This window comes from Vombatus ursinus, unplaced genomic scaffold, assembly GCF_900497805.2.
Source record: "Vombatus ursinus unplaced genomic scaffold, bare-nosed wombat genome assembly UNPS02014837.1, whole genome shotgun sequence".
In the NCBI taxonomy this organism is placed as follows: domain Eukaryota; kingdom Metazoa; phylum Chordata; class Mammalia; order Diprotodontia; family Vombatidae; genus Vombatus; species Vombatus ursinus.
This window is the reverse complement of record NW_020954615.1, coordinates 1,035,535-1,044,135: the sequence shown is the minus strand read 5'-3', so window position 1 is coordinate 1,044,135 and position 8,601 is coordinate 1,035,535.

Below are 8,601 nucleotides of genomic sequence, written 5' to 3'. Positions count from 1 at the left end.
TGTGTGTGTGTGTGTGTGTGTGTGTGTGTGTGTGTGTGTGTGTGTTGGGGAGGGGGTAGTTCCTGAGTTTATAAATTTTCTTTTTCCTGGACCTAAATGGAATCCTGGAAGGGCTCACTGAGTTTCTTTCTATCCCAACCTCTAGCAAAGCTGGCCTAAAGTTTTCTGCCTTACAGAAATCTTCTTCCCCTGAGGCTGGGCTAGACAATTCTCATCTTAATCCCCTTTGTCCCCACCTGAGGTTCCTGAGGGTAGACCCTTCTCCTGGCCAGAAAGGTAAATACAGAGGGAGAAGGAAATTCCTCCTTTTGGAGGAGGAAATGGCATGAGGGAGATACTGGCTTCTCAGCAAACACACTGGGGAAGGCCCTGCTTTTATGGAAAGATGGGGTCCCTAGACCCCAAGGAGCAACTAATGTTATTGGGGAGACAGAGGCCTTGCCCTCAGGGAGCCCCCGATATGATGGAGGAGACACAATTCATGACACCCAGGAGCCCCTGGTCTGATGGGGAGACACAGCTCTACTCTTGGGGAGCCCCTGCTCTGATAGGGTAGATGTAACCCATGACACCCAGGAGACCCTGGTCTGATAGGGGAGACGCAACCCTGCTCTCAGGGAGCCCCTGATATGATGGGGGAAGTAGGATTCAGGCTCAGGACAAAGGCATAAAACAGGCACAGAAATAGACTGGAGGAGGCAGAAATCCTAAACTCATTTTATTTCCAATAATTTTCAAACTGCTGGCATAGTAACAAATTGGAATCTAGTTCCAGAATCCTGAACTCAAAGAGATTTTCTTTTACAGGCACCATATGAACAATGTCATTTAAATATTCAACACCACATGTTGGGCTCTTAGAAAACACTTTCCATTACTTTCGTCAAAATTTCTTGATTAACACTCGACTTCTCCCTGATACTTTTTCCCGGTTTCAAAATCCAGAGCTGTGCTATTAGAGTTCAGCCCACTCTCATGGAAAGGAGCCTTGGACTCAGAGACAGGAGAAATGGGTTCCAGTCCCTTTGCTGTCACGTAGCCACTGGGTGACCTTGGCCATGGAGGAGGCTTCCCCACTGCGGGCCCCACACTCCACCTCGGTAAAACCAGGTGATTGGTCTAGGCCACCTCTAAGGACCCTTCAAAGTCTAGGATCCTATCCTGCCCTCCCAAGATCTGGGGGGAGGCAGGAAGGGAGAGCAGGGGGGAAGAGTCTGATAGGAATGATGTCTGGCTTGTTCCAAAGTTAAGAAAAAATACATTAAAATGTTTTGGCTGTTGTTTGACTTCGAAGTAACTCAGTGGAGTGGGAAGACCACCAGACTTGGAGGCAGGAGACAGCGATTCAATTTCCTGCTCTGACACTTATTAGTTCAGCCACTGGGACCAAAGTACTCCTCTGAGCCTCAGTTTCCTCTTCTGTCAAACAAGGCATTAGAAGTAGAATTAGTAGTTTCCAATTCAAACTATACATGTGATGAGTGAAATATCAAATGTCTAGAACAGAGGTTCCTAATCTGGGGTTTGCAAACTTTTTTTTATAAAATATTTCGATAATGATTTCAATATAATTGGTTTCCTATGTATTTAATTTTATGCATTCAAGAACATTATCCTGAGGAGGGGTTAATGACTTCACCAGACTGCTAAAGGGGTCCAGGACACAAGAAAAATTAAGAGGCTCTGATTAAATCCTCAAATACTCACCTCTTTGCAACTTCAGAGTGGAAGCCCTCTCCGTTCAGGGAATGGAGAATAATATTAAAGAGCATTTATACTGTGCTTTAAGGTTTGCAAAGCACTGTGCAAATACTATCTCGTTGTATCCTCAACAACCCTGGGAAACCGGTGCTAATATTATCTCCATTTTACAGATGAGGAAATGGAGGTTAGCAAGTGTCTGAGGTCAAATTTGAACTCAGATCTTCCTGATGACAAGTCCAATGCTTTAAACCACAGTGCCACCTAGTTGCCTCTGAAAAGGGGACCAGAAACAGAGGAGAAAGAGGGAGTAAGGATGAGAAGAGCAGAGTATAGGAAGAAAGAGGCAAAAATCAGAAGCAGGAAGGGTGAGGATGGAGAAGGGGAAGCAGGGATCTTTCTACTACCTTCCTGCCAACTGGGAATCATCTATAACCAATGACTATCCATTCATTTCTTGTAGTTTCCTTCCCTGAAGGAGGACTCAGTTTCTCCAGAGGCAGCCCATTCCACTTTGTGACAACTCTCATTGCTGGTTCTTTTTTCCTGACTCTAAGCCCAAATCTGGCACTCTCCATTTTCCACTCATTACTTCTAGTTATGCCTCTGGGGCCAAGAAGACTGAAGTTGACCCCTGTTCCAGAAACAAATGTTTGAAGACACAATTATCATGTCCCCTAAGTCTTCTCTTCTCCAGGAGAAACACACACACACACACACACATCCTCAACCCATCCTCATATTACATAGACTCAAAGTCCTTCACCAATATGGCAGCTTTCATCTGACTCATTGATGCTTTTCCTGAAATGTGATGCCCAGAATAGAACACAGTCCTGCAGATAAAGGCTAACCAGGGGAATCCCTCAGAACTATCATAGTCCTGCATCCTTTGCCTCTCAATGTGGCCAAAGATCAAATTCGGCTCTTTTGGCTGCCATATCTCCCCACCCACTTCCTCTTTCAACTTGTGGTAAATTCACAATCCACTTAGACCTCAAGATCTTTCTCAGAGAAGCTACAAACCACACCTCCCTCATCTTGTACTCTCAAAGATGCTTTTTAAAACCAAGTTGTTCTGTCTCTTTATTTCCTTATTTTGAATTTCACCTTTAATTTAGCCTAATGCTCTAGGCTCTTGACAACTTTTTGGCTCCTTGCTCAGTCACCAATGGGAGTTAGCTGTTCCTCCCAGGTTTTTTGGCAGTTGTAAATTTGATAAGGATGCCAGGTTTGCCTTTATCCAAGTCATTGATAAAATTGTTAAAGGTCACAAGGCTGTTTGCATAGTCAGATGCTCACTGAGGACAGGGATTCCCACTTTTGGATATGTATAACTAATGCATAGCCCAGTGTCTAGCACATAGTGAGTACTTAGTAAATTTGTATCATTTATTAGGCAACTAGGTGGTGCCATGGATAAAGTGCTGAATCTGGACTCAAAAAGACCAGAATTCAAATCCAGCTTCAGACATTTACTGGTTGGAAAGACCCTGAGCAAGTCACTCACCCTCTGCCTCAGATTCCTCATCTGTAAAATGGCACCTACCTCACAGGGTTGCTGTGAGGATCAACTGAGATAATTTTAAAGCACCTAGCACATAGTAAGCATTTTTCAAATGTTGACTATTACTATTATTGCTTAATTGATTGGGCTAGATCCCTGGAGATCCTAGTTGAAACAGGAACTGAGATGGTCTCTGATCTCTCTTTTATCTCGAACACTTATCTTTTTAAATTTTATTTTATTTTTCAATGAACAAGAACAGAATTTTACCCTCCCACCCCCATACTCGTCTTAAAAGAAAAACAAAATCCTTGAAACAAATATGCACCGTCAATCAAAACAAATTCCTACATTGGCCACACCCAAAAATTTATATATATTCTGACCCTTGAGTCCATCACTTCTCTGTCAGCAGGTGGGTCACATTCTTTATCACGAGTCCTCTAGATTCAAGTTTGCTCATTACATTGATCAGAGATCATTAAGTGTTTCAAAGTTGTCTTTACAATGTTGCAGTTATTGAATAAATTGTTCCCCTGGTTCTGTTCGCTTTCCTGTGCATCAGTTCATACATCTCTTCCCAGGTTTCTCTGAAGCCACCCTTGTCATCTTTTCTTCTAGTACAATGTTATCTCAGTACAGTCAGCCATTAACTTCCTTATCAGTCTCAGTTCTTTGTCACCACAGAAAGCAGTTTTAACATTTCTCGATGGAAAGTAAGCTCTTAGGGAATAAAGATTATTTCATTTGTGTTGTATTTCCAGCACTTAGCACAGTGCCTGGCACAAAGTGGGAACTTAATACTTATCGACTGATTGATGAACCAAAAGGAAAGACAGAGAGCAGCTCATCCCTAGGATGCTTCCCAAGAAGACTGGCAGAAGGAGACATGAATTTTTAGAAGAGGAAAAGGATGAGTGCTATTTGGAAGATGAAAGAGGTGATTGGACCATTCCACATTGCCTCTCCTTGGGACTGTGGGGCTGCACGTCAGAGTGGAGCCCAGCCTTGTCACCACTGAGAACAGGACTCTGGGGAGCTGGAGCTTGTGAATAGGACAGAAGGGGAGGCAGCTGCTAGGGAGGCAGGCAGTGAAAGAGGGGTGAAAGGCAAGGAGGTAAGCAGCAGAAAGAGATGGATCGGAGCCACCCGGTAATAAGGGACAGATGGAGAAGGGGGAAATGGAGGAGTCTGGGCTGGGAGCTGACACCATAATTTAAAGGTCACCTCAGTGGAAAGAAAGAAATAAAAGAAGGTGGGGATGGATGGAATTCAGGGATGGACTCAGACCTCTGTATTATAAATGAATTTATGAAGTGTTTATTGTGGTAGAGCTAAGCTACAGAGATACATACAGAAGAGAGCCAGTCCCTGCCCTCAGGGAGCTCCCTTTCTAAGGTAGAAGACAACAGATCTTGAAGGTTTCCATGGCAGGGCAGATGGAAAGGTCCCTTGGTCCTGAGGGAGCAGCAGCATGGCAGGTGTCAGGCTTCTTCTTTGACATTGCGTCCACAGATAAAATCATGTCAGTTTCTGATGTTGAACCCTTTGAGAGGCCGAGGCCTTGGGGACCAGAGCTTCCTTCCCTGCAGGAGCCGGTCCAGGCTGCGGCTGTACAAAGGGGGCTGCCCCGATGATGCCAAGGGCCCTGGGCCAGAGCATTGCCCTTCCTCAGGCTCTCATGGTGGTCATGGGGGTGATCTGACCTGCCTCCGGTCTCTCCGTCAGGGGCATCCTCCAACACCCTCACTTTGCTTATGAGGAAAATGAGAGGTAATTAGTAGGCAAGCCAGAATTCAAATTCAGGTCCTGTGACTCCTGGTTCAGCTCTATTTCTTCTCATCACTGGTTGGGCCAGATGGGCTCCAAGGTTCCTTCTAGCTGTGACATTCCATACTTCCAGGAAAACCTTCCTTCTCTTTCTTGTTCAGTCATTTCCAACTCTTCATGACCCCATTTGGGGTTTTTTGGTCAGAGATACTGAAGTGATGTGCCACGTCCTTCTCCAGCTCATTTTACAGGTGAGGAAACTGAGAGGGTGAAGTGACTTGCCGGTGTTCTATCAACTGTGCCACCTAGCTGACCTCTTTCTTCTCTACAAGGTCAAATATAGACTTCTTAGTCTGCCATTCAAGGCCCTGTGCAGTCAGTCTCCAACCCACCTGTTTCCCCTCTACTACTCTCCTTTGCTTTCCCTAGTCTCCAGTCAAACTGGACCACTTGTCATTCCCCAAATGCTTTCTTCCTTCCTGACACACCCTCCCTTCCATCTCTTTCTCCTGAAATCCTCCAGACCCTCCAGTGCCTTCTCTTTCAGGCAGCCTTCCCTGATTACCCCCAGATGGACATGACCTCTCCCTTGTCTGAGCCCTTGTAGAGCAGTGTGTCTCCTGCTGCACTGTCCAGAGGTGACTTTGAGAGATCGAGGGCAGAGAATCAGCGGACAGCAGACCCGGAGGAGAGCTCAGGCCTCAGGGGCTCAGCTCTGGATGCCTTCTCCCACTCCTTGCTGAGCTGACATCATTGCTGGGATAGTTCAGGTCAAAAAACAACTGTGCCCACAGTGTCCAGGGAACAAGAGACATAAAAAGCCAGTTTTGTCAACAGAAACCTGAGCTTTCAACAAGAAAAAAGGGAACTGAACTCCAAGTTTTCAGAGGGCTGAGCCTATATCTCCCCAGTCAGACCAGGGGCTCCCCAAAAGCAGGGGCTCAGTCTCCCCCATCACACCAGGGGCTCCCCAAAGGCAGCAACTCAGTCTCCTCCATCACACCAAGGGCTCCCCAAAGGCAGGGGCTCAGTCTCCCCCATCACACCAAGGGCTCTCCGGGGCAGTTCAGGCAGACTTGGGTGCCTGACATTCCAGGGCCTCGGCCTCCAGCCTAGGGGGTCTGGGATGGATTAATGGAGCTGTGCTCTCAGTCTGTAAATCCCTTCCTGGCATGGAAAAACCTCATGCCATCACCCAGGCCCACATGAAAGGCAGAGAGGGGCTCCCCCAGTTGGGTAAACAGCAGCATCTGCTCCTCTCTCGGCAGCTTTGACCCGTGTCAGGAACCTGGCCCCACAAACAGGAAGCCATCAGGCCCTGGATGGCTGCCCCTGCCACCGGAGGAGCTGCCAGCAACTCCCAGGGCTGCCAGCACTTGAGACTCCTGGGTAAGGAAGGCATGGTCCCTGCATGTGTGTGGGAGTGGGGCTGGGGGTCAAGCAAAAGTGTGGTCCGCCAGCACCCTCTGCACTTCTACAAAGTACCTTACACATGTTAGCACATCTCATCCTTACAGCATCCCTGTATGGTAGATTAGCCAGGTATTATTATTCCCATTTTACAGGTGGAGAAACTGACACTCAGAGAGGTTTCAGGGACATGGCTCACATCCCATGGCTAGTACATGGTAGGGCTAGGACTCAAACCAGGTGCTATTGAACCATTACCTCTCTCTCTTTCTTTTCTTCTTCCTTCCATTCTTTCTTTCCTTCTTTTCTTCTTTCTTTCTTTCCTTCTTCCTTCCTTCCTTTCTGTCCTTCTTCCTTCCTTCCTTCCTTTCTGTCCTTTTTTTCCTTCTTTTTTTCTTCCTTCCTTTCTGTCCTTTCCTTCTTCCTTCCTTCCTTCTTTCTTCCTTTCTTTTTTCTTTCTTTCCTTCTTTCTTCTTTCCTTCCTTTCATTCTTTCTTTCTTTCTCTCTTTTCTTTCTTTCTTTCTTTCTTTCTTTCTTTCTTTCTTTCTTTCTTTCTTTCTTTCTTTCTTTCTTTTTTCTCTTCCTTCCTTCCTTTTTCTCTCTTTCTTTCCTTCTTTATTTCTTGCTTTCTCCTTAGTATTATATTTTTATATATAAATATTTCGTTGATGCCTTTCTTTTTTTCCATCCAGTGAGCCTTCCCTTGTAACAAAAGAAAGCAGTCAAGCAAAACCTACTGTGAAATTCTGTATGTGAAAAAACCTACATGTGGATCACATATCAACTGCTGGCATTTCAATAGCATTTTATGGTTTGCCAAGCATTGTACATAGATTATCTCATTTTATCTTCCCAACAGCCATGGAAAGTAGGTGCTATTATCATCCCTATTTTAAAGATGAGGAAAGAGAGGCAGGCAGAAGTTAAGTGACTTACTCAGGGTTACACAACTAGTAAGTGTCTGAGGCTGAATTTGAGCTTAAGCCTTCCTGACTCCAGGTCTAGGGCTCAACACACTTAACCACCTTGCTGCATCTAACAGAGCATTTGCAGTTCTGGTCCAAAATTGCCCAGTTCCCCAGTGAAAGGATCATGTAGGATCACAAATACAGAATTGGAATGAGTGATATACATTTCCTTGTCTCTTCTCTACTACCAAGAATGGTCATTCAATGCGCTTTTCACACTCTCTATACAAGGATAATAAGTGATTCTCCTCAACCATTATACATCTGTCTCTGTCTCTGTCTCTCTGTTTCTGTCTCTGTTTCTGTCTCTCTCTCTCTCACACACACATACACATCATATAAACTCATAGAAACAAAGTCAAATACACACAGAGTTAACTATATATCCACAAATACACAGATGCAATCACAAAGACACAAATAGACCAAAACAAAAATGCAACAGGATCTTAACGATTATCTAGCCCTAATCCCTGATTGGGTAGTTCAGAAAACTGAGGACCAGAGAAGTGATCTGGCTTGCATGGGGTCACACAAGCAGGAGATGGAGGAGTCTTCATTTGTGGCCAGGCTTCTGACTCCAGCCCCAGGACCCTTCCCTTTGCACATGGTGGTCCCATAGAGAAACAATCACAGACACTGACCCACACAACATATACCCCCCAACAATCATAAACACACACATATCAAGACATGCCCCAGGCCTTTGTTGTTGAGTTGTTTCAGTTGTGTCCAACTCTTCAAGACCCCATTTTGGAGTTTTCTAGGCAGAGATACTGGAATGGTTTGCCATTTCCTTCTCCAGTTCATTTTCAGATGAGAAAACTGAGGCAAACAGAGTTAAGTGACTTGCCCAAGATCACACAGCTAAGAAGTATCTGAGGCCAGATTTGAACTCAGGAAGATAGTGTTCCTGACTCCAAGCCCAGTACTCTATACCAGTCCAACAAACCCAGAAATAATGACAGTCTTGCGAATACCAGCCTAGCTGCAGCTTAGATGGGCCATTGCTCGAAAAAGAATGAATTGAGAGACACAGTGACAGAGATAACAGCAGAAAGAGCAGACATCTTAGGAGATCAGACCCACAGATAGTAAAATGATGGAGGACGTGAGATTTCTTTTCAGTGCCTTCATGTACCACCATCACCTCTGTACTGAAATCTATCATACTCTCCCTGGTGACACTCCTAAGCCAAAATCCTCTCTCTCTCTCTCTCTCTCTCTCTCTCTCTCTCTCTCTC